At 41.2% G+C, this 26,259-nt stretch overlaps 1 pseudogene across 1 annotated transcript; it reads right to left on the bottom strand.

Moving 5' to 3' along the window:
* Nucleotides 1–10,137: 10,137 nt before the first annotated feature.
* On the bottom strand, nt 10,138–22,576 carry LOC143602754 (BEL1-like homeodomain protein 11; annotated as a pseudogene). The gene is made up of 6 exons (XR_013147903.1): nt 22,361–22,576; nt 22,012–22,303; nt 13,069–13,216; nt 12,632–12,997; nt 10,500–10,560; nt 10,138–10,417 (listed from the first exon to the last, which is right to left on the bottom strand). The product of XR_013147903.1 is annotated as a BEL1-like homeodomain protein 11 (transcript).
* Between the last annotated feature and the right edge of the window lie 3,683 nt (nt 22,577–26,259).

Genomic DNA, 26,259 nt, shown 5'->3' with positions numbered 1-26,259 from the left:
CGCGCCGCGCGACGGGCCTGGCCACCTTGGCCGCGCGGCACTCCGGTGACAGGGGGGCTGGCCGGCCTAGCCGGTCCGGTTCTCTCCTGGTTCGGTCTGGTTCGTTTCCTGATGCTCTGGTTCTCCGGTTCGGCTTGTTTTTGCTCGTTTTTCACCCTCTTTTCACCGGAATTAAAACCCAAAACCTACATTATTCAAAAAGTTAGTAGTATACAAATCCTAATAAAAACCGAACATAAACGATTAAAATATTAATTAAAATATACAAGGGATTAATATGTATTTAGCATTATATCATGGACCCCCTTGTCCTGGTGATTTGTTCTGACCATCGGTTGCTTATCACTCCTTTTCCCACTACATTAACCATCAGCCACCTCAGTAATCTTCACATCATCAGCATGCTGAGTTGCGTTTGTGCACTCCCTTGCAAAATGACCTGTTTCATTGAAGTTGTAGCATCGGAGCTTGTCTTTATCAAACTCTATACTCTTGTTGTTTTTGTCCCTGAAGCTGTTCATCCCGTATTTCTTCATGAAGTTTATAGCACGATGAACAGTCATGGCCATATGGTATCTGATAGCCATCTTTTCCAGATCCTTCCCATTCTTTATTTCTGGAATATATCCTTGTTAGAAAGATGGTGGCAAGAGGTTTCCTTGCATCATATCCTCATGATTGGCCATGAAAGCATGAAAAAGGGCAATGTGAGAGTCATCAATCTGGGCGAGTGAATAACTTGAACCCTCTGAGTTGTTGCTGGCTGGCTTGCTGATCCCTTGAGCGTTAAGTGCTTGCTTAACAGCCTTGCTCACTACATCCCGGAAAGCGTTTGATGAAGATGCTGGTTGGATTCCTGAAGTCTTGAAGGCATTGTTCTTCTCAGATGGGGCAGCATAACCTCTCACGCCATTAACAGTATGAACTGTTGGATGAGGCTGGCTAAGAAAAGTCGTGCTAACACCCGAACCCGTAGAGACACCTGCATGATTCAATGAGCTGACATGATTTTTTAAGTGCAACTTATCATCCATCTCAAATGACTTTATAGTGGACGTTAAGTTGCTCAAGGTTGTTATATTCAAATTCTTGGTTCTCTTATAGTCGTGACACTACTATTCCACGTGTAAGGCAACGAATTTAACAACTTCTTGTTCACTTCCGAGTACTCAAGATTTATGCCAACGCTTCTCATCTTGGTGTGGAGGGTCTCAAACCGATAAATAAGGGATGTAACAGATTCTCCCTGAATGTGGCTGAACATGTTGAACTCACCCTTCAAGATATCCCTCTTACTTTCCCTCGTATCTAAGTTCCCCTCAAATTTGTCAATCATACCATACCAAAGAGCTTTAGCAGTGGTGCATTCTATGAGTGTTTGAGCAATGCCGACAGACAAACATACACTCAAGACACCATAGGCCTTCTCGTCATCAAGCATCAATTTCTTGTCATCCTCAGAAAGAGTTGCAACAGGCATAGCAACATGTCTAGCAGGAGTATCTGTGGGTAAGGACCATTTTCGATGGATTGTAGGAGAGAAAAGTCATTGATTCTTATGTAATTCTTAAATCTCTACTTAAACTCTTCAAAGTTACTGTCCCAGTTCAGAAGCTTGTGTGGTTTGTTAGTTGTGTCGTTTTCGTTCTCAAACATGATATAAATATTAACCTCTGGATCTTGTGCCATCTTGTACTTAAATCAGAAAACCAAGCACTTAGGCAAAAAGCAGATTTGGACAAGTATAAGCGAATCGAATTGAATGCAAATTAAATCGAGTCAAACTGATTTGAAACGAATCGAATCAGAATGAATCGAGTCGAATTAAATCGATTAATTTGAATCGAGTCGAATAAATTAGAATCAAATCGAATATAATTGAATCGATTCGAATGAAATTTGAATTGATTCAAATGAATAAGAATCCAATCGAATATAGAATACTCGATTGATTGAAATGAAATTCGATTCGATTAGAATAAGTTCGATTCAATTAAAATTTCATTAACTTCCAAATTCACTTTTTACGCACGGATCTAACAACAAACACCCTTTTTACTACTTTTAAACCTTCTTACATAAACAGAAACTCAAGTAGTACTTCAACAACCTTAAACTCACCTTCAAACCGATTTTTTAGCTTGTAATAACACTTTGACAAACCCGAAATAACTTTAAACCCATGAACAAACTTGGTTTTGCAAGAACACACCTCACAAACACACAAACAAGACTAAAATCCAAGATTGTGACCCAAGAACTCAACTAGTAGAGCAAAAAGCTCTTATACCAATTGTATGTCCAAAGAAACGGGATCAAACAACAATGTTCTTGGATCAATCTCCTTAAGAGCTAGCGGACGTCACTGTTAAGTAATCGAGATCTCGGAACTTGTTTGGTTTGTTTATGGACCGGTTATAGAAGGAAAGGAGAGGGAGAAGGAGTTGGTAAATGAATAAGATAATATGTTTGCAAAAGGTTGTATGTATGGTTATGTCATCTACTATTTATAGTAGAAAACATCACATGCTTCTTTCTATTATTACGGCCCAATGGGCTCAACATACAACGCCTCGGATCCAAACGTTATTACAACTAAAAGTAGCTACGTAAATTACGTCGTTATGAACATGAAATAATACAAAAGAATACATATACAAAATAGGGCCCAACAGCTATTCCTTATTTCCTTCTCCATGGCCGTATTTAGCCATCCTTTAATCATTGTGTCACACCTCATCTACCCCATAGATTCCACAGCGGTAGGATCTAGCCTTTTAATGGTCCTGGCAATGATGGTTTTCAATTATATATATGATGATATAAATCAATGAACGAGATATGAACAAGATGTGGCGATTTTTGGAGCCGTGGAGAGGTTTGTTGTTGTGGTTTCCTGGACTACTTTCTAAATTCTTCTTTTAGAACCAACTCAGTAACATGTTTCTAGGCTATTTTACAAACATTACACTTTGAAAAGCTCACCATATTGAGAACAACAACATAGAATAGAAGGCACGGTGTTTTGTGCACATGAGTAATGCTAATTATCAACTAGCATGGGAAACCCTTGCCCCAAACAGTCCTTCATATAATCTTAAATACACTAAACTTATTATTAATTGGTTATTAGTTTTTGTTTGGATGTAGCGCTATTAGTTTCGGTTTTGGGGTAACATATAGAATTCCCGAAACTAGAATAACTTGTGCTAAGTGTTGACCCCTTGTTAACTACCCATGTTTCCACCATTTGCGCTCCGTGCCACCCTTAAAATTTTCTTCTTAGAGCCGTCACTGATTAGGAAGACTTGCATATATTTTTCGTAGTAACTTTGCTATTGCGTTTATGTTAAACACTTATGTAGTTGTGTTCTCTTCATACCCGAAATACATTGCAGTTGGTTAGATTCACCGATTCTCATGGAGTCTCGGTTTTAATTAAGTTCTGCATAATCCTAATGATCGAGCAGTAGACAGAAGTTAACCACTTGGTGGTTTGTTGATGTTAGCAGTCACACGTGCAAAATGTTAGTACTGTGCATTTCTTTTGGACAACTATAACTCTATAAGCCTGCTAGGGAACAAATGTAGGTTTAAGAAAGCAGTTATGAATTCGAAACTTATATCTTAATTTGTTATATCTATGACCAACTTTTAATTAAAACGATGCAAGAAAATGTTCTCTATCGTCAAAAGTTGAAACTCATCTTTAGAAATTATAGCACTCAATCATAAATTAAAATGATTCTCCAAATATATGTACTACTTGCAGCAAGATGAGATGATTGAAGATTCATTAATGAACATCTATGCATTTATTTCTACTATTTGACTAAACCCTATCCTACAACCTTCATCATTCAGGCTATGCGATTCTCAGCATTCTTGTATCAAGTCACATATTTGAATCCTCAGGTTCAAACCTGTACATTCATTTTTGTACATCTCCTCGATCATCTGTTTCCATAGTCGAACACGAGCATTTACGAACCAATTTGACACCTAAAACTTCCTAGTTATGAATGTATAATTAATTATAAACGAAAAACGATAATAATAAGAGTGACCGTTTATGATTGTATAACTTAACCGGTCTTGAGTTTAATTTATTTATTTATAAAATTCAAATCGTATACTTAATCATATTTCCGTGATAAATATATGTCGAAGCACGAAATGAATCTTACCTGATCCATGACGATGTTTCCACGGATTTTCGAGATGAACGAACCACGTCTTGATCTTCTTCTTCTGCGGCAGCGCCGGTGACCTGCAATGTTGAGACCTGCAATGGTTTCGGGGGTGTGGAGGTGACTGCTAAGATATCCTGAGGATTTCTTGTTTACAGACACAAAAAGGTGGTGGTGGCTCTTATTGAGCATGACCTTTAATAAGGAGGTGGAGACCTCCTTATATAGAGAGTCTCATGGCCACCATCATGGTACCCTAATGGGCCTAGCCCAATTAGGGTTACCTCCACAAAACCCCCTCAGCCCAATAACATTGTATTAGTCCATGTAATGGAATAAGCCAAACATAATAGATTTAGGGTCGTAGAACCGGGTTTTAGTACCATACCCCTACAAGCCCCCCAAGTCCAGTGTTGCTCCATGGCGCGCAAGCGTCAAGGTGGAGCGCTGGACTTTATAAGGTGTGAGACGGTTTTTTCCCTTTTCTTTGGCCTTGTCTTTATTGTCTGAGTTTTGGGAGGTTTTCCACATGATGGTGACAAGCTGTAAAAATAATGAAGCCCGCGCGTGAGGCGGCTTACGAGCTATAATAATAGAGCCCGCGCGAGGGGCGTCTTACGAGCTGTAGCATAATAAAGCCTGCGCGTGAGGCGTCTTACGAGCTAAGAATAATAAAGCCTGCGCGCGAGAGGCGTCTTATGAGCTTTGAGAATAATAATGCCTGCGCGCGAGATGCGACTTACGAGCTAAGAATAATAAAGCCTGCGCGCGAGAGGCGTCTTATGAGCTTTGAGAATAATAATGCCTGCGCGCGAGAGGCGACTTACGAGCTGAGAATAATAAAGCCTGCGCGCGAGAGGCGTCTTACGAGCTGTAGCATAATAAAGCCTGCGCGCGAGAGGCGTCTTATGAGCTTTTGAGAATGATAATGCCTGCGCGCTAGAAGCGACTTACGAGCTAAGAATAATAAAGCCTGCGCGCGAGAGGCGTCTTATGAGCTTTGAGAATAATAATTGAGCTGGCGCGTGAGGCGACTTACAAGCTGTGAAAGTAATAAAGCTTGCGCGCGAGAGGCGTCTTATGAGCTTTGAGAATAATAATTGAGCTGGCGCGTGAGGCGGCTTACGAGCTGTGAAAGTAATAAAGCTTGCGCGCGAGAGGCGTCTTATGAGCTTTGAGAATAATAATTGAGCTGGCGCGTGAGGCGGCTTACGAGCTGTGAGTATAAAAGCTTGCGCGTGAGGCGTCTTACGAGCTATAAGAATAATAACAGCTTGCGCGCGAGGCGTCTTATGAGCTGTGTGAATAATAAAGCCTGCGCGTGAGGCGACTTACGGGCTGTAAGAATAATAACAGCTTGCGCGCGAGGCGTCTTATGAGCTGTGTGAATAATAAAGCCTGCGCGTGAGGCGACTTACGGGCTGTAAGAATAATAACAGCTTGCGCGCGAGGCGTCTTATGAGCTGTGTGAATAATAAAGCCTGCGCGTGAGGCGACTTACGGGCTGTAAGAGTAATAACAGCTTGCGCGCGAGGCGTCCTATGAGCTGTGTGAATAATAAAAGCCTGCGCGTGAGGCGACTTACGGGCTGTAAGAATAATAACAGCTTGCGCGCGAGGCGTCTTATGAGCTGTGTGAATAATAAAGCCTGCGCGTGAGGCGACTTACGGGCTGTAAGAGTAATAACAGCTTGCGCGCGAGGCGTCTTATGAGCTGTGTGAATAATAAAAGCCTGCGCGTGAGGCGACTTACGGGCTGTAAGAATAACAACAGCTTGCGCGCGAGGCGTCTTATGAGCTGTGTGAATAATAAAGCCTGCGCGTGAGGCGACTTACGGGCTGTAAGAATAATAACAGCTTGCGCTCGAGGCGTCTTATGAGCTGTAATAATAGTGGAGCTTGCGCGTGAGGCGGCTTACGAGCTACTTTATGTCACGCGCCACGTGCAGATGTTGCATGCGCGTGCGCGTAGACTTTGGTTTTGTGTTATGCGCCACGCGCAGATGTTGCGTGCGCGTGCGTGTAGACTGTGACATGTGTGAGCATGTGATGCGTAAGCATGTGTAATATGCGTGAGCATATGTGATGCGTGAGCATATGGTATGAGGTTTCCCAACCCTTAAGTTTGGCGCGTAGCCATATGGGATATTATGAGGATTCCCAACCTTGAAGTTTGGCGCGTAGCCATATGGGATATTATGAGGATTCCCATCCTTGGCGCGTAGCCATATGGGATATTATGAGGATTCCCAACCTTGGCGCGTAGCCATATGGGATATTATGAGGATTCCCAACCTTGAAGTTTGGCGCGTAGCCATATGGGATATTAGGAGGATTCCCAACCTTGGCGCGTAGCCATACGGGATATTAGGAGGATTCCCAACCTTGCAGTTTGGCGCGTAGCCATATGGGATATTAGGAGGATTCCCAACCTTGGCGCGTAGCCATATGGGATATTAGGAGGATTCCCAACCTTGAAGTTTGGCGCGTAGCCATATGGGATATTAGGAGGATTCCCAACCTTGCAGTTTGGCGCGTAGCCATATGGGATATTAGGAGGATTCCCAACCTTGGCGCGTAGCCATATGGGATATTAGGAGGATTCCCAACCTTGAAGTTTGGCGCGTAGCCATATGGGATATTAGGAGGATTCCCAACCTTGGCGCGTAGCCATATGAGATATTAGGAGGATTCCCAACCTTGAAGTTTGGCGCGTAGCCATATGGGATATTAGGAGGATTCCCAACCTTGGCGCGTAGCCATATGGGATATTAGGAGGATTCCCAACCTTGCAGTTTGGCGCGTAGCCATATTGGATATTAGGAGGATTCCCAACCTTGAAGTTTGGCGCGTAGCCATATGGGATATTAGGAGGATTCCCAACCTTGAAGTTTGGCGCGTAGCCCGATGCGCGCATGCACGACGATAGAGTGGTGACTCGTGAGTGCGCGTGCATGGCGGAGGTCTCTTGCGCAAAACCCAGATGGTGGTTTCCGCGGCGGCACATGCACGGCTGCGGAGTGAGAATCCACGGGCGTGCGTACATGGCGGCGGAAGTCTGGTAATTTCTGGATCTGCAATTTTAGAGTCAGATCTGCAACTTTAGACCTAAAATCCAGGTCTGTAATCTAGACCTAGATCTGTAAATCAGATCTGGACAGATCTGAAGCCCGGAGCAGATTTAAAACCATCACAGATCCGGAGACCTGATCATTCGAATCAGGCCGTTTCTTCTTGCCCAGATCTGGAAACCTCTTTTTAGATCTATGGATCTTTTTGAGCTTTAATAGAACAAGCTTTGAAGCCTTTTTCTGTAAACTTCCAGACCTGTGTTTTTCTTGGGAGAGATCTGACAGCCGAGATGAAGATCGAATGGCAGTTCGTTGCCGTCCCACGGATGGCGCCAATGTCGAAGCACGAAATGAATCTTACCTGATCCATGACGATGTTTCCACGGATTTTCGAGATGAACGAACCACGTCTTGATCTTCTTCTTCTGCGGCAACGCCGGTGACCTGCAATGTTGAGACCTGCAATGGTTTCGGGGGTGTGGAGGTGACTGCTAAGATATCCTGAGGATTTCTTGTTTACAGACACAAAAAGGTGGTGGTGGCTCTTATTGAGCATGACCTTTAATAAGGAGGTGGAGACCTCCTTATATAGAGAGTCTCATGGCCACCATCATGGTACCCTAATGGGCCTAGCCCAATTAGGGTTACCTCCACAAAACCCCCTCAGCCCAATAACATTGTATTAGTCCATGTAATGGAATAAGCCAAACATAATAGATTTAGGGTCGTAGAACCGGGTTTTAGTACCATACCCCTACAAATATTTCTTAGTAGAAACGGAGACAATTTACGACAATTATTTCCTTATTTACAATTTACAATTAACGAACTTGTTATTTACTTATCATTATTTATTTAGGTTAATCTGGGATGTATTTATATATGTAGCTATAAAAATATATATAGACCTATATTTATAATATTGAATAAGTATACATGAAAATACATGAATATGAAATACGATGAGCTGTTTCGGGGTTCGGTTTATCAAATAGCGTTTATCTAATGTTATACATATATAATAATAACAAAAACTTATTAAAAATGAAGTTTTAAAAATAAAACGCAAAAACCGTGCCTAGGGGACTCGAACCTGCGCACCAGGCCGGTTCACAGTGTTAGGCAAGCATGCACTTGCCACTAGGTTAGGTGTCTAATTATAATTCAAAAATAAGAAATAAGATGGAAATGATTTATAATATACCCCAAGGTTTGTTCTTCCCCAATTCCAAATACAAACCCTAGATTTCAATTCCTATAATTACTCGTTATCGATTAAAATTAGGTTTGGTTTTGACTAAGCAGTAAAAATCGACTAGTAAGCACATATCAATTACCGAAATTGAGGATGGATTAAGGGAGAACAACGACTAGGGCTCACGGCTTAAATTCGAAATCAATACTGATCTTGACGGCTTCGTAGGTTGAAATTAGGTTAGGGCTTCGTAGGTTGAAATTAGGTTGACGGCTTCGGCTGGTAGTAGGGATGGTGTGGGGCAAATGAATTGTACAATGGTCATGTTTATATAGTGTAACAAGCCGAAAAGTTAAGGTCGTGTATCCGAACTAATTGGCTGTCAATTGTGATGATTTACCATGTTTAGCGTGTTGGTTGAACGCGTTTAAGGTCAAAGGACTATTTGGTAATGACAATTTCCCAATTTAGGCCGTGAATTATGGAACAAGAAAGAGGGGGCGGTGTCGGTGTCGTTGGTTAGGGTGGAGGGAAAACTAATTTTGTATAATAATTGCTAAATTGTCCCTAGACTTTAGGGTTGGGTGCACAAGTGGGTAGAAGATTAGTTAGGGGTGTTATTGCATTATACACATAGTTATTATCAATTTATCATATAATACCCAAGTAATAATTTAAATTAAGGAATTAAATGAAATAATTGTACTAAATAAGTGCGAGATTTTGTTGATGAATTATCCGAATACAAACCGGGTCAGTAAATATTACAAACACAAGGAAAAGAAAAACCCGAAATATTACAGAAAGGCTCACCATACTGAGAGCAACAACATAGACTTATGAACTTAATAAAACAATAATTAAGTACAAAGTACGTGCAGTATGTATCTGGGCGTTATATGGCAACAACATACAATACATGGTGTTTTGTGTACACAAGTAATGCTAATTATCAACTAGCTTGGGAAACCCAGCCCTAAATGGTCCTTCAAATAATTAACCATTTATTAGTTTTGGTTTGATGTAACACTATTAGTTTCGATTTTGGGGTAAATATAGAATTGCCAAAACTAGAATAACTTGTGTTGAGTGTTGACCTCTTGTCAACAATCCATATTTCCATCGTTTGCGCTCCGTGCCACCCTTAAAAATTTCTTCTTAGAGCCGCCACTTATTAGGAGTACTTAGCATATATTTTTCCTAGTAACTTTGCTTTTGCGTTCATGTTAACACACTTGTGTAGTTGTGTTCTCTTCATAACCGAAATGCATTTAAGTTTGGTTAGATTCACCAATTCTCATGGAGTCTTGGTTTTAATCAAGCTCTGCATAATCCTAATGATCGAGCAGTAGACAGAAATTAACCACCTTGTGGTTTATTGATGTTAGGAGTCACACGTGCACCATGTTAGTAGTGTGCATTCCTTTTGGACAACTAGAAGTCTATAAGCCTACTACAGAACGACTGTAGGTTTAAGAAAGTCATTATGAATTTGAAACTTATATCTTAATTTGTTATATATCTATGAACAACTTTTTAATTAAAACGATGCAAGAAAATGTGCTCTGTCATCAAAAGTTGAAACTAATCTTTAGAAATTATAACACTCAATCATAAATCAAAATGATTCTCCAAATACATGTACTACCTGCAACAAAAGATGAAATGCTTGAAGATCCATTAATGCACATTTATTTGTTACCATTTTGAGGTAAGAAATTTCAACTTAAGGACACTTTCATTCGGTTTAACTTGATGACAAAAGCATGCATTCATTTCTACTATTTGACTAGACCCTATTATATTCTTACAACCTTCATCACTCAGGCTATGCGATTCTCAGCACTCTTGTACTAGGTCACAGATTTAATCCTCAGATAAACCTGCAAATTCTTCCTTGTACATCTCCTCGATCATCGGTTTCCATAGTCGAACACGAGCATTTACAAACCAAATTGACACCTAAAACACCTCAATAATATTAGAAACGAGAGTAGCCTAATTCACACATAAATGAATGAGTTTTTAAGTAGAAGTTAATTACTTGGTTCTTTGACAATCCTGTTTGTGATGCCAATAGAAGTTTTTCATTGTCATTCGGGTACCTATAACAGGTAACTATAACTAATCAAATTCATTAAATTTAGATCACAAAAAGGGATGACTAGAGGTGATAGTTTTGACCGATTTAGTTATAAATGGCTCAAATCATGTCATGTTTATTTCAAAAGGATCAAACCAATAAGTTTAAAAAATAAATAAATAAATGTTGGCTAAAAGATTTGTTATTGATGAATAAAACTATCTTAAATAATTTCATTTAATAAGTGATAGCTTTGGAGCTAAGAGAATTTCAGTTGGTGCCAGCCTTTAGGTTAGAGAAAAGGTTTACACTCATTTCATTCTCACTAAACCCTACTAACAGTTATGTTAAGAGTGAGGTTATATTGTGTACGTTTGTTTGTTACTTAAATAATATACCTTTATAATCAAATATATGAAGTAATTATTTATAAAATAATATGTTTTGATAAGACTGTGCTAGTTTGTCATTATGAGCAGTCTATCTATCTCCATGGGATACGAGAAATGTTCGCCCTCAGCTCGTTCACCATCATGAGTAGAGGTGCACAAATCGGGTATTAAAAAAAACCGGGTTTGGGTATGGAACCAGGTACGGGTATGATTGGGTATTGGAAAATCGGGTATTAGTAATAACCGGGTCGGGTTCGGGTCCAGGTATTGGCATGAAAAACCATACCCTATGTACCCGGGTCGGGTATTGAACAGGGTTTTAATACCCGGGTATTTGAATACCCTATTTTCAGGTATTGAAAAAACCCAATTTCTGGGTATTTGAATACCTTATTTCTGGGTATTAACAAAACCAATTTTCTGCAGCATTCTTCTGTTAACGGGCCTACTTTGTTTTTTTATTATAACTCCATTTTTTTTATACAAACTTCAAAGTTCATTCAAACATATGTAAATAACTAAACAATGATATAAAAAAACATATATTTTATGTGTTTTAAATTGCTGTTTGATATATCAAAAGACGTTGCTCTAAACAACATATTTATATCAAATATGTACTTCAAAAAAGATCCGTTGAAGAACGGCTATAGATCTATGGGTAGCCACACAACCATTGTCAAGTGCCACACAGACACATGTGCACAAACACTAATATCATGTATACAAAAAAATCTAGTTCGGGTATGCAAAAAACCCGGGTTTCGGGTATAACTAGAACCGGGTTTCGGGTATAACTAGAATCGAGTTTCGGGTATTATCGGGTTTATATCGGGTACGGGTTCGGGTATAAAAAACCCGGGTTTAAAAAAAACCGGTTCCGGGTTCGGGTTTATTGTGCACCTCTAATCATGAGTACCCACTCTATGAGTGAGATATTACTTGGCGTGGTTTTTGTTTGTTATGTGACAAAAACATGTTCGAGAACTCAACTTTATTCATCTTGACTCATTACCCAACCAGACTAGTGGTGTTCCTTAGAATTCACGTGCCCCGACGAAGCCGTAAAAAATATGCCCTCAAGTCTTAACAAGCTAAATAATGTAAACAAAGTTTTTTTAAACGACGATTAATGTTAACATAATAATTAGCAAAATCATGGTATTATATATATATATAGGATGAGTATCATTTTGAGAACTATTAAATTATTTAAGAACTTGAAAAACTCTTAATAACTAACGTTTTTTATAAAACTTTTTGTATATTCATATTATTTGAGTGTAATTTTATCACTTTTTATATCTATCTTTATGATTAGAATTATGAAAAATTAGGTTTTACATATATCAAAAAAATTTTACACATATATAAACTTGTTATTACATAAATTTTACACATGTAAACTTGTGATCTACATATATAATCAATAATTTATTTTAGAAATATGATAAAACTACTCTCTAACAATAGTAATATATAAAAAAAAAATTCAAAATGATAGTTGGTTGTTAAGAGTTCTTAAAGTTCTTAAGTTTTTTTGGAATTCTGTAATAAAACTATATATATAATCGGGATTTTTTTTAAAATGTTGTCCCCCCCACCCCCCCCCCCCCACACACACAAAAAGGGCTCCTTCCGGATGCCCACATTGGCCTCAAAGCCTCCCCTAAACCGGACAGACCATTCCATTATACTTACGGATGGAGGAAGTGCTCAAATAGCCACGACCGTAGGATCATGACAGAAGTCATGCGTAAATCTCGAATAGGTAGAGGGCCATCCATCATTCCAAGCTGTTGAAGGGAAATCCGTTGTCTGTTGGTTTCTTCATCAAACAAGTGTGCCTGCGAAAAACTTGTTGAGTTTGGGAAAATCTTGCATAATTTTCTTTCAGGTGGTAAAAATTTGAGACAAAATTGCATCTTTTAAGCTTAAAAAATGTCCTAAAATTGTATTATGAGCTAATGCAGTGTATGATTTCCCTGATCCGAAGCCTGCATTTGATTCAAATGAAGAAACCACCTCTTCTAGCTCTTGATAATATTGTTCATATCTTCTCTCAACCTGAAAATAAACAGTTATTTAATTCATTACATGATCATTAAGTTATAAACTTATGGGTGTAATAATAGTACCTCTTCTTATAAAGAAATGAGCTTTCCTAAAGTAGCTTGAAGTTCTTGTTTTTCCATTGACAACCCATTACTGCATATTTCAGCTTTCGGTTGGGAGTGTAATTGTAACGAGCCGTGTTGATCGAAACACGATAACTTACTTGCATATGTGAAGAAACACTAATCGACCCCGGCAGATTACGGATAATCTGGGGGTTAAAAAGATGTTTCCCACGAGGGTTAGGTCCGGCAAGATGGTTATTCTTCTGGTGACCTGCAAAACAGACACCGTGAGCTTGTCATTGAGAAGGGGGGGTACCTCCTTGTGACCACCCTCCGGCGTGAGAATCAGACTAGATTGCTCTTGAATATAAGTGTATATTAAGAGAAATAGCTAGAGAGAAGATAAGATACAAGATAATGATACCGTTCCAAGGTGTTGGAGTATTTATAGCCGAAGGTAGGTTTCCAAGCAGGTACAGCCGGCTGTATTATATTCCTTTTCTACCAACTGTGGGCTACGCACGTGCCGTGCTGGTGGTTGGTGGGTAGGCAGCGGCTGATAGTGACATGGCCGGCTGTGTACTATTCCTTTTCCACCAACTGCAGGCTATGCACGTGCCACGACAGGGGTTGGTGAGTAGGCAGCGGCTGATAGTGACATTAAGTACTAGAGCGTGCTGCTCGTCGTACTGTTGTCAGTGAGCTGTCGCAGCTTTGGTCAGATCTTTTGTCCATACCTTGGCAGGTATAGTACAAAAGGTCCTCCAGTAGCGTACGGACTGGCTCATTTGGGCGGGAGAATTCCCGGCTTTGGGCGGGAGTATTCCCGGCTTGCTCATTCCCTCTTCAGATGACATTACTGAATTATTTGAGAGTTAGTGCCTTGTGCGTGTAGCCTTGCTGTGCGGGTAGCCTTCCCTAATGGCTAGTATCCGTAGCTGCGGGAACAGGCGGAGTACGTCACCATTGGGAGGCTTTTCCTGCGGGAACAGCTTACGTACTGCGCGTAAGGACGTCGCGTCTCTGAGCATGGTTGGTCCTGCGGATCCAGTTGGTCTTTGCGCAGACATCCCTCTAAGGTGAGTCTTGCGAGTTCAATTGCGCAGACGTCTCTCTTCGAGGTGAGTCTTGCGGATCCAACTGCGCAGACGTCCCTGTTTAAGGTGAGTCTTGCGGGTCCAACCGCGCAGACGTCCCTGTTCAAGGTGAGTCATGCGGGTCCAACTGGGCTCTGCTGGGACCTACCTCTTCAAGTCCCCCAGTTCAATGTTCTTCTCATGAATTGTTAATAAGTGAGGTGAACTTTTGGACTTAAGTAAGGGGTTTTGAAAAGGGTTTAGTTTTAAGGTTTTCCATGGGGATTCTTCCCGCGGAAGTCCTAATGTCACGTGCAGAAATTCAAGACTTTTCTGCTTGATCTTTGGGTATGATGCGGGTAAGTCTGTAACCTCCTCGCAAGTCAGGAGCGTTGAGTTCCACTTGTGTAGATTCTCCATGAGGTTTTGGTAGTTTTAAACATAGTGATCAATTATGTTAAACAACCAATTCCATCTTGGAGCTTCAAACAATCTAGTTCTCAACGTTCCCGCTATGCGGAGATGTTATTTCCGTTTCCGCAAGCATGGCCCAGAAGATCCTTCTTGGTTTCAATTCCCTGCGAGTGCTAAGTATGTGAAGAGTTTTGCCTTGACAATGTACCCGCACTCGTCTTATAGTTACTTTACTTCCAAGGTATTGTTGGCTTCAATTCCCTGCAGGTGCTAAGTATGTGAAGGGTTTTGCCTTGACACTGTACCCGCACCTGTCTTATAGTTACTTGGTTGCCAAGGTATTCTTGGCTTCAATTCCATGCAGGTGCTAAGTATGTGAAGGGTTTTGCCTTGACACTGTACCCGCACCTGTCTTATAGTTACTTGGTTGCCAAGGTAAGGGGGTGTATTCCCGCTTACTTTTGAATCTTTTTGACTTGCGTTGTAAACGTTATATGACTTGCTCATGCATATTTTAGTTTAACTTAGCAATTTTCCAAGTGTTTTGAATAAGTTAACCTTTCGACGCGCGGTTGTCAATAGGTTAATGTTCAGTTTCTTCTATCATGGTTGTGCGGGTAGGACCGTCACTTTCATTTAGTGGGATGACCAAACTTTACTTATAACTGACCTGCGTGAAGGTTTTCCTCATCTTTTCCTTAGAAACTTTTGCCGTTTTTTGTGTTTATGCGGGTTTCGCCGCCGTCCACACACAACGACTTCTTTCCATATTTATGCGGTGAATACCGGCATATCCGTCCGGAAAGTTCATAAGTATAAATGTAAAGCGATCAACACAATGTGAAAGGAGAATCATTTCCATTAGAAGTGGCTCTAGGCCGTTTCTTTATAAGTTTGGAATTGATCTACATGTAACATTTGCGTAATTGAGCTCCATTCCATGTTCTTGGGATGGGGGTGCCATCGAGCCTTTCGAGCCGGTATGCGCCCTTTCCCAAAACTTCTTTGATAATGTATGGCCCTTCCCAGACCGGGGCCAGCTTTCCTGGGCGTTCTTGGTTCGAAGCCTCGTTGTTACGCAGTATGTAATCTCCGACATTGAAGTTGCAGAGTTTTACCCGCGTGTTGTAGTACTTTTGCATTTGTCGCTTGTAGTTCTCTTCACGCGCTGCGGCTAAGTCTCTGCGTTCCTCGGTTAGCATAAGGTCTAACCTTCTTTCCGTATCATTGTCCTCTGGTTGAATCAAGACCCTTGGTGAGGGTAGACCAATTTCGACCGGGACCATGGCATCAGTGCCATAAGTGAGGCTAAACGGGGTTTCTCCCGTACTTGCCTTTTTCATCGTTCTGTGTGCCCAAAGGACGTGTGGAACTTCGTCCACCCAGCCGGATCTGTGTTCCAGGAGTCTTTTCTTAATGCCGTCGACGATGCTCTTATTTGCTCTTTCCACCTCACCATTACCTTGCGGGTGTGCCACTGAGGTAAAGGTGTGGGTGATTTGAAGTTCTTTCAGCCACTGTTGTAGCTTCTTGTCAGCAAAGTTGGTGCCGTTATCGCTCACCAAATTCTGTGGAAGTCCAAAACGACAAATAATAAATTCCCAAATAAATTTTTTGATATGTTTTGCAGTTGTTTGGGCTAAGGGTTTTGCTTCTATCCACTTGGTGAAGTAGTCGATGGCTACCACTAGATACTGAACGTTCCCTGCTGCTGTGGGAAATGGGCCTGTCACATCGATGGCCCACTTCTGAAATGGCCATGAAGAAGTGACTGGAACAAGTTCATTCTTCGGGCGATGCGTGTTGGGTGCGTAGAGTTGGCAAGACCTACACTTTCTGATGTATGCCAGTGCATCCGTATGCATCCCCGGTCAAAAGTATCCCGCGTTGTTTAGCTTAGCTACAACTGCGCATGGGCCTGCATGTATCTCACAGATGCCTTCGTGTACTTCCCTTAGGAGGTAGTTGGCATCTTGGTCGTCAACGCATCTGAGGAGTGGGCCAAGAAAGTTACGTCTGTAAAGGATGTCATCGATGAGTTGATAGTTTAGTACTTTACAGCGTAGTTTTCTTGCCTGTGTTTTTGACTCTGGTAGTATACCCGTCGCAAGGTAATTTATTATTGATGTCATCCATGTTTCTGTGCCGGTTTGGATGACACAGATTTCCTTGTGCGGGACTGATGGTGCGCCAAGGAGTTCAATGCGGATATCCTTTCCCAAGTGGGTGAAGGCCAATGACGCAAGCTTGCTTAACGCATCCGCAGATTTGTTTTCGTTACGCTTGACGTGTATGACCTTACAATCGTTAAAATCGCGCATGAGGGTTTTTGCTTGTGCGAGGTACAGCGCCATTGTGTCATTCACGGCCGTGTACGTCCCGTTTATTTGGTTGGCTACTAACATGGAATCCACGTGGGCTTCCAAGTTCTTCACTCCCATCTTACGCGCAATTCTCAGCCCGGCCAAGAATGCTTCATACTCTGCTTCGTTATTTGTGCTTGGAAAATCCAATCGAATAGCGTAAGTGTATTCTTGGCCCGCTGGGTTGATTAGTTTCAATCCTGCGCCTGAGCCTTCGCTGCTGGCTGCTCCATCAGTGTAGAGTCGCCAGACATCATCGATGTCCTGTGCTGGAGAGGGTTGAGCCTCTTCCTGGCACTCTTTCTCCCGCGAGGCGGGGACTTCTGCAATAAAGTCGGCCAAGACCTGACCTTTTATGGCTGGTCGCGGCTTGTACTTTATCGCGTATTCTCCTAATTCTATTGCCCATTTGGCTAGGCGTCCCGACAATTCGGGTTTGCCTAGAACGTTTGCGAGTTTGAAGTTGGTGAGAATGGTGATTGGGTGACCTTGGAAGTATCGTCTTAGCCTGCGTGAAGCCTGTACAAGTGCTAAGACTAATTTTTCCAGGGTAGAGTACCGGGTTTCTACGTCTATTAGGACACGGCTAACATAGTAGATTGGCATCTGGATGCCTTTTCGCTCGACTAGCAGGACGGCCCCGGTTGCTCTATCTGTGGCGGAGAGGTATAGGATTAATTCCTCCCCCGCTTCTGGTGCTGTGAGCGTTGGGAGTTCGATCAAGCGTGACCGAATTTCCTGAAAAGCTGCTTCCGCTTCTGGTGTCCAGCGGATGTGCGTTTTCTTTAAACAGTTTCTCAGCGTCGACACGAATGGAAATGACCTATCCGCATGGTTTGCCAAGAAGCGGTTAAGTGCAACTAGGCGTCCATTCAGTGTCTGAGCTTGCTTGATGGTAGTAGGTGATTCCATTTTGATAATGGCTTCGACCTTTTCAGGGTTTGCTCTGAAGCCATCTTTAGTAACAATGACTCCTAAGAACTTCCCTTCTTCCATCCCAAAGGAACACTTACTCGGGTTGAGCTTCATGTTTATCTTTCTGAGCGTGTTAAAGTTTCTTCGATGTCTTTCAACATTGTTTCTGGGTCAAGGCTTTTGATGACCAAGTCATCCATGTAGACTTCCAAGTTCCTCCCAATTTGGGTATGAAACTCTTTGTCCATCAGGCGTTGGTATGTGGACCCGGCATTCTTAAGTCTGAATGGCATCATTTGATAACAAAATGTGCCATCGGGCGTCCGAAATGCGGTTTTGTCCTGATCGTCAACGGCCATGTGGATTTGATGGTACCCTTTATACGCATCAAGGAAGCATTTAAGGCGAAACAGTGCTAACGAATCTACCTTAAGATCAATTTCGGGTAACGGGTAAAAATCTTTGGGGCATGCTTTGTTTAAATCTTTGAAATCTATGCACATGCGCCATTGCTTGTTAGACTTCGGTACCATGACGGGATTTGCAACCCATGTTTGATATCTGCTAACGCGTACGATGCCCGCGTCAAGGAGTTCCTTGACTTGGGTTCTACACGCGTTAGCTTGTTCCGCCCCCATTACTCTGTGCTTTTGTATGACTGGCTTGAAAGCCGGGTCACACTTGAGCTTATGCTCTGCCTTACTTTGAGGTACACCAGTCATGTCAGCTGGTGTCCACGCGAAGATGTCCGTGTTTTTCTGTAGTAAGCGTTTGAGTAAGGTGCGCGTAGGATCAGTGACTGTTGGGCCAATGGTAACCGCCTGGTCGGGGTATTTGCCATTGAAGGCCCATTCTTCTGGTTCGGTGATGGTTGGTTTAGCCATCTTTGGTTTGGGTGTTGATGAGACAGATGCAATGCATACCTGGGGAATACCGGTGACCATCGCTACGCCCTCAGCTGTTGGCCATCCCATCATGCCGTGGACTGAAGATACCACGGCATTGAATCTTGCCATCCCGTCTCTCCCGAAGAGAATGTCGTATGTGTGGTGTGGCTTCCTCATTACGACAAAGTCCACGTCTTCTGTGCGGGAGTGTTTCCCGTCTGTGAGAATGACGGGGAAGGATAGGATACCCAGGGGGGTGTTTGTGCTGCCGTCAAACCCTTCCATCGAGGCGTAGACCGTTTCCAGGCGTTCCTTGTCTTCGTCGTCTAGCTTGTCGAAGAACTGCCTGTACATAACCGTTGACGAGGCGCCGTTGTCAACAAGAGTGCGGGAAGTGATGTAATGCCCCAGCTGGCTTTTGATGACGATAGGGCCCTATTTGCTGGGTCCTCCTGGCACTCGCGGGAAGCGCACCTCAGCTTCCTTCCATGCGCATAGTTCTGTCGTTCGTCTTTTTCTTCCTCTGATGTTACTATGAACCATGTGGATGCTGATGTCAACGGGCTTTCGTCCGTTGCTTTTGTATCGGTTGTCATTCTTCCCTCCATTCTTGATTGATGCCACAAGGTGTGTAAGTTTTCCATCCTTGACGAATGTTTCAAGAATATCCCTCATGGATATACACTTCTCAGTGGTGTGACCCTTTGTCCCATGGAAGTCACAGGATTTGCTCTGATCCGCGTCAGGTCGGTGCCGGACCGTTGGAGCTTTTGGCCATGGGAGTTTTTCAGTGGCAAATATCTCCGTGACGCTTTTGGTGAGCGGTGTCCACCGGGGGTATCGGCTTGATGGGTGCGTGTTATCCCTTCCGCCTACTAAAGAGCGAGAGCTGGATGAGGTGTCAAAGTTTACCCTTGACTGCCAAATGCCTAGCTTCTTCTTTTTGTTTTGCCAGGCGGTCCGGACGTTGTTTTCTCTAATCCTCTGCGCGTAGAGGTTTGTACTCTGGGGTAGATCCCCACCCAGTTGCTTCTCTGTTTCGGCAAAGCGCTTGGCCGCCGTCATGATGGCATCCCATGTGGATGGCATGCCGTCTCTACCCGTCAACGTGCGGATAAGCTCTGGGTATTCGGCGCCCTGGATGAAAGTGGCGCGAACAAGATCTTCGCTTATAGTGCCCAGACTCAGCTTTTTCGAGTTGAAGCGAGTGATGAAGTCTAGTAAAGATTCATCCTTCTCTCTAACGCAGTTGAGGATCGTCCACTGCTCTTCAGTATATTTCCTCTGTTGACTGAAGTGTTGGCTGAACTTATGTTGGAAGTCTGCCCAATCGTAGATGTGGTGGACCGGTAGACGGTCAAACCACGCTCTAGCTGCTCCAACCAACGTCATCTGGAACATATAACACCACGTGGGTTCCGTCCAGTTGCTGACGGTTGCCCCCGCTATGAATCTGTTCAAGTGATCGTCTGGGTCGGATATACCATCATAAGTGCCGATGTTGGGCATCTGCTTGGCACTCTTCGGGGCGATTGCTTCTGCAATGTTCCTTACAAACTTGGATGTTCCCGCATTTGCAGCAGTTGGTCTAAAGGTTTTGGAGAAGTCACGTGGGTTTCCCTCCACGTTCCTTTGTTTGAAGGTTTCTCCAAAATTCCTTCTCTGTTGGAAGTCCGTTTCGTTACGCTTCCCTTTCGCCCTATGGCGAGGGTTTGCGTCACTATCGGATTCCTCCCGATCATCGTCCGAGGACTCGCACTCATTGCTCATGTTGAGCCGTTGTCGAGTGCTTCCGAATTCGTCAGCCTGTTGGAGTGAACGTAAGCGTTCGTCCAACTCAGCTTGGAATTCCTTCTGACGTGCTTCCGCCCACGCTTTAATTTGTTCAAGTGTTTGGTGGGGGAGCCTCGTCCGTTGTCTTTCCACCTGGGTATTAATGAATCTCAGGGGATGATTGTTTACTGCACTTGCCCCGGCTTGGGTAACCGGGGTAGTGTTCGTAAAATTTACTGTGCTTGCCCCAGCTTGAGTAACCGGGGTAGTGTTCGTAAAAATTGTGTAGTCGCCGGTGTTCCTCCCAGTAGCTGGGGTTGTGATTACCGGGGTTTCTTGGTCACTCGCTGGCCTCGGGACCGGAGTAACGTTAACCATCTTTCCAGAAGTTTTGAAAAAACTGAAAAAGAATAAGTTCTGGCTTTTATGCACGGATGGCGCCAATGAGGAAACACTAATCGACCCCGGCAGATTACGGATAATCTGGGGGTTAAATAGATGTTTCCCACGAGGGTTAGGTCCGGCAAGATGGTTATTCTTCTGGTGACCTGCAAAACAGACACCGTGAGCTTGTCACTGAGAAGGGGGGGTACCTCCTTGTGACCACCCTCCGGCGTGAGAATCAGACTAGATTGCTCTTGAATATAAGTGTATATTAAGAGAAATAGCTAGAGAGAAGATAAGATACAAGATAATGATACCGTTCCAAGGTGTTGGAGTATTTATAGCCGAAGGTAGGTTTCCAAGCAGGTACAGCCGGCTGTATTATATTCCTTTTCTACCAACTGTGGGCTACGCACGTGCCGTGCTGGTGGTTGGTGGGTAGGCAGCGGCTGATAGTGACATGGCCGGCTGTGTACTATTTCTTTTCCATCAACTGCAGGCTATGCACGTGCCACGACAGGGGTTGGTGAGTAGGCAGCGGCTGATAGTGACATTAAGTACTAGAGCGTGCTGCTCGTCGTACTGTTGTCAGTGAGCTGTCGCAGCTTTGGTCAGATCTTTTGTCCATACCTTGGCAGGTATAGTACAAAAGGTCCTCCAGTAGCGTACGGACTGGCTCATTTGGGAGGGAGAATTCCCGGCTTTGGGCGGGAGTATTCCCGGCTTGCTCATTCCCTCTTCAGGTGACATTACTGAATTATTTGAGAGTTAGTGCCTTGTGCGTGTAGCCTTGCTGTGCGGGTAGCCTTCCCTGATGGCTAGTATCCGTAGCTGCGGGAACAGGCGGAGTACGTCACCATTGGGAGGCTTTTCCTGCGGGAACAGCTTGCGTACTGCGCATAAGGACGTCGTGTCTCTGAGCATGGTTGGTCCTGCGGATCCAGTTGGTCTTTGCGCAGACGTCCCTCTAAGGTGAGTCTTGCGAGTTCAACTGCGCAGACGTCTCTCTTCGAGGTGAGTCTTGCGGGTCCAACTGCGCAGACGTCCCTGTTTAAGGTGAGTCTTGCGGGTCCAACCGCGCAGACGTCCCTGTTCAAGGTGAGTATTGCGGGTCCAACTGGGCTCTGCTGGGACCTACCTCTTCAATATGACATGTTGGTATACTCGAGATCGATCTTGTTAATACTAACAAACTCTTCAAGTAAAGACTGAGTTGGTTTTAAGTATCTTGAACCAGCAAAAGATAGTGAGGGTGAGTCTGTTCCATAACATGTGTAAGAAGCTTGATTAAGTGAAGATGAAGATGAAGAATAAACTAAATAACATCTTTCTCCACTGCATTGAGTTGAAGATGGAGATCGCAAGCCAGACCCTAAAGAGAGTGGAAGTTTATGATTTTGGTGATAGTGGTTAAGTTGTGGTTCATCTGCCATTGGAGGAGCTTGAATGGGGTCAAATGATCTTGAAATTCTGTCACCAAGAGACTGAATTGTTGGACCAACATTATGAGATTGAGGTGTGTATGATCCAAGATTTCTAAAGTCAACTCCATAAGGTTCAAAAGGTTGGCTTTCATAGTGGGTTGGGTTTGAAATTTGAGACTGATGAATGATATTAAGGTGTGAAGGGGAATCTGGTTGCACCATGATCAATAACCAGAATTCAAGATTGATGAACAAGATAAATTAACAACACCCAAGTGTCAAAGTTTTCATCAATTTAGCTCACATAAGAAAATGAATAACTATAAGAAACACTTGATAAATTTGATGAAAAACAAGCAACTTCGGGATTTAAAGAGTTTGCAGAATGTGGAATACCAAGACAAACAACTTTAGATTGAACAAATGTGCCTCGGCTTTGGTTAATATATTGCTATATATAATCAGCTAGCTTGAAATACAAAACTTGCTAATGAACATGAATAAAACAAAATAAATGGTCCCCTGCTCCTTTCTACAACAACAAAAGCATGTCTTGCTTATTTTAGTTTCTTCCTAGTACAAATTTCTTTGGGGACTCACAAAACCCAAGAAATTATAACTTTTAGAGTAATTATGCTACCATTTATAACCTCCTTTTATGTTTGAAATTATCATGCTTTTTGGGGGCTGTAATTTATGATATTATGTTAATATGACATGATTTGATACAAAAGTTAAATGGGTTAGTGCTTGGGGTAAACGGGTCGATATGCTAATGACACAATTAAATCATGACTAAGCATATTCAGCCCGCTTAATTAACTCGTTTTTGGCACACATACATAACACATTTAACTTATCTTGTTAAATAGGTTAATAGGTCGTTAAGTTTAATCACAAGAGTACAGTTTTATATTTTCTAGATAATAAATATAAGTTGAAATTTTTGGTGACTTTTTATTTTATCGAGTTGATTGTGTCTTTATTGAAAACCAAACCGGTATCGAATGTACCGATAACAAATTTCTGAAAAAGTGGGTATCAAATATATATGGTACTAGTACTCGTTAAAAAATGTTCATCTCCATATGATATTAGTACCGGTACCGAATTTCAGAAAAAGTGAGTATCGAAAACCGTACCAAGTCTACCGATATGTTATGATTCCAGTACCGAACATTCATCCTACTTCTACAATTGTAGACAGAAAAAAAATATATACATACATACTTAGGTAATCAACTTGAATCAAATTTCTCTATAATGATATTGTTGATTGATTATCCTATCATATAGATTTGGATATAATTGGTCCGGAACTTAGAGCCTACACATCTATTCCACTATACCTCTAATTTAACTACAAGTTATCCTTTTCAAAATTTATCTCTCATTTTTAAATAACCGCATATCTCTTCTTCTTTTTTTTTATCTTTATCTTATTGTACAAACATTTCTTTTAATATTTTTCTCGTTTTTATATACTCATGTAAATTTGATGAATGATGAATAATAGTTTTTCATATATAAAAAAGTTACACAACCTTTGTCAAACGGTGGGAGAAATAAAGTAAGTTTTTAGAAGACTCTTTTATATTTTGAAGATGATGGGAGGTTTGATGGATGGGTTGTGAAAGCTAAGCATTGACATTGGAGTCTACATATACATAAATTCTATATAAAATAGAGAGAAATAGTTAAAACATCACTACATTAAATCTCTATATTATAAGTTTATAAATTACTAAAGTAGATCTCCATATTTTTATGCTCATATTATACTTTATATTTTGTTGTGACGATATAAAAAGAGGAAAAAATATTAAAATAAATGTTTATGAGTATGATAAAAAAGATATATACAAAAATAAATAGCTAGGCGTGGGATGTTTTTAAAAAATAAATAAAATTTAAAGAAAAACAGGTTTTGAATTAAAATTACGGAGATAGATACGGAGGCTACTGTATGAATGCTCTAAAAATTAATTGAGTCATTTTATTTTAAAGATCTTTAGGGTTTATCCCCACCTACACCTGTAATCAATAAAAGCTAAATAAAATGGTTATTGAGTCGACAGGTTAGTTTAGTTTAGTGATTTTTTTTTTATTGTTTTATCTTTTGTTTAGATAATTTTTTAGTCGGGACATATACATATTGGGCCGTAAACTAACAGGACTACAGGAGGGAATTTGGTATTTTTGTCGGGCCATATATTGGTTTTAATGCTTATACTTTGACTATTCATTCAATCAAGAATCTGCATGGACTGTTCAACCGAGATGGGCCTATTAACTTCGGTTTTAGTTGAATGATCATTATGGGTTTTAAGTAACACTTGGGCTTGTATCTTGGGTTCAATTTATCTAACTGATTACAAGAATTCCATTTTGAATAATCATTTTAAACTTACAAATTTTGCTAACCGTCCACATTAAACTAGAGGTGGCAATCTTGACCCAAACCATTTTAAATGAATCAATTTGGGTTGTTTTAAAAATCATATGGGTTGGTTTGGGTCATAGATTTTAATAAGATGGGTCAAAATGGGTCACTTGAAATTCCACCTTCTTATTTTTGGGTCAAAATGAGTCGACAAATTTAAAGAAATGGGTCGATGTGGGTTAGTGTCTTAAGAAAAAGTGGCAAGCTCGGGTTGAAACGGGTTTTGAATTGGAACGAGTTTTCACACTAGACGGGTTGGGTTCGGTTTCCTTTGTTTCTTTTTGGTCGGTTTCGGAGCACTGAACGGGTTGGGTTTCGGTTTCTTTTGTTTGTTTTTGGTCGGTTTCAGATTCATTTTCGGCCTTCTGTTTCATTGTGGTCGGTTTTTTCAGTTTCATTTCTATTTGGCTTCAGTTTTTTAGTTTCGTTTTTGATTGATTTTTTCGGTTTCGATCAATTCGGTTCAATTTTGGTTTATGTTCCGTTTTCGTCGACTTTCGGTTTCAGTTCATTTCTTGGTTTTTTTTAAGAACGGGATCAAAGGCAGAAACGTTTTAGTTTTATTACAATTTTCGTTTTTGATTTATATTTTGAGTTATGATTTTTTTATTAATTTTTTTGAATTTTTTTTGGAGGGGTTTTTATTGTTTAATAAAAACTCCTCCAAAGAAAATTCAGAAAAATAATAAAAAAATTATAACTCAAAATATAAATCATAAGCAAAAAATGTAAAAAAACTAAAACGTTTCTGCATTTTCCCCCGTTCTTAAAAAAAACGACCCGAAACCCGTTTTGACCCGTTCCGACCTTGACCCATTCCGACCCGGACCCGTTCTGACCCGAACCTTTTGACCCTAACCCGTTCCTACCCGAACCAAAAAAACCGTTTTTAGTTGACCCGTTCCGATCCTAACCCGTTCCGACCCATAACCCGTTTCAACCCAACCCAACCCAACCTATTTACCACCCTTACATTAAACAAAACCAAATATTATATTATATATATTAATTTTGGTTATCTTATAATATTAACTATTCATGAAATAAACCAATTACTATTTTGAATGTGTGGAAAGTATTATCATTTTCAACATAAGTAGTTAGAGTGAGTTATTTTTAACGTTTGATTTTAATATTATTTATGTAGGAACTTTCATTTACATGTTTGATTCTGTACTATTTTATTTCTATGATTAATATTTTATTTTTGAAAATATTATAAATTTTAGGTTCATTGTGACACTTATTGTATACGTCTGGTATATATTTTGTTTAAAAATGATCCTGGTCTAATATAATATATTTTTTTCATGACGTAACATCACTCTAACTTTTGAATACAAACGTCAATTTTCTACATACGCTTTAATATAAATTTTATTCAAAACCGAGCTCACACGAGACGCAGCCAAAACACAAGGGTCAGGTATAACATATTTATATGTTTTCTACATGACAACTTAGTTTTTTATAAATGCATCTTTAATTCTGTCTTCGTTTTGATATAAATTTTATTAAAATCAGATATGT

The sequence above is a fragment of the Bidens hawaiensis genome, unplaced genomic scaffold (assembly GCF_021521415.1).
Source record: "Bidens hawaiensis isolate Kalapana, Puna unplaced genomic scaffold, B.hawaiensis_p1.1 tig00059771_1, whole genome shotgun sequence".
Classification (NCBI taxonomy): domain Eukaryota; kingdom Viridiplantae; phylum Streptophyta; class Magnoliopsida; order Asterales; family Asteraceae; genus Bidens; species Bidens hawaiensis.
The sequence above is the reverse complement of the archived record's forward strand: the minus strand, read 5'-3'. Positions and strand labels throughout refer to the sequence as shown.